This window comes from Penaeus monodon, chromosome 25 (assembly GCF_015228065.2).
Source record: "Penaeus monodon isolate SGIC_2016 chromosome 25, NSTDA_Pmon_1, whole genome shotgun sequence".
Taxonomy (NCBI): domain Eukaryota; kingdom Metazoa; phylum Arthropoda; class Malacostraca; order Decapoda; family Penaeidae; genus Penaeus; species Penaeus monodon.
Genome location: NC_051410.1, coordinates 8,657,790 through 8,658,210, shown reverse-complemented (window position 1 = coordinate 8,658,210; position 421 = coordinate 8,657,790).

Genomic DNA, 421 nt, shown 5'->3' with positions numbered 1-421 from the left:
GCATAGTCGCTACGTTACCAATAACAACCCTCGTTATTCCAGTCCGGCGTCGATGAGTTTTCATTTTAATTATTTGCCATGAAACTGTGGGACAAAAACAAACCCGTCTATCATTACCTATCTCGAATACGACCCCAGAACTGGTCGGGTAATCGGTAACACGCCAGACATTAACCTTGATGAGGCAATTAACAGGTGAGACAGGTAGAGCATCTCAAGGCATTTTTGAGCTCGACTTCCTCACGAGCCTCTCATACCAGGCGTGCAATTAAGCAATCGGCAAACACGTTTCTTCATCTGCGATTGGCCATTCGTCTTCGTTGCAATTGGTGGTTGGAAATTGCTAGATAATTTTTCTATCTCTTTCCTCACCTGTACAAACATGCCCCGTCTCTCTTCTCTCGCATGCGCGCGCACAGAG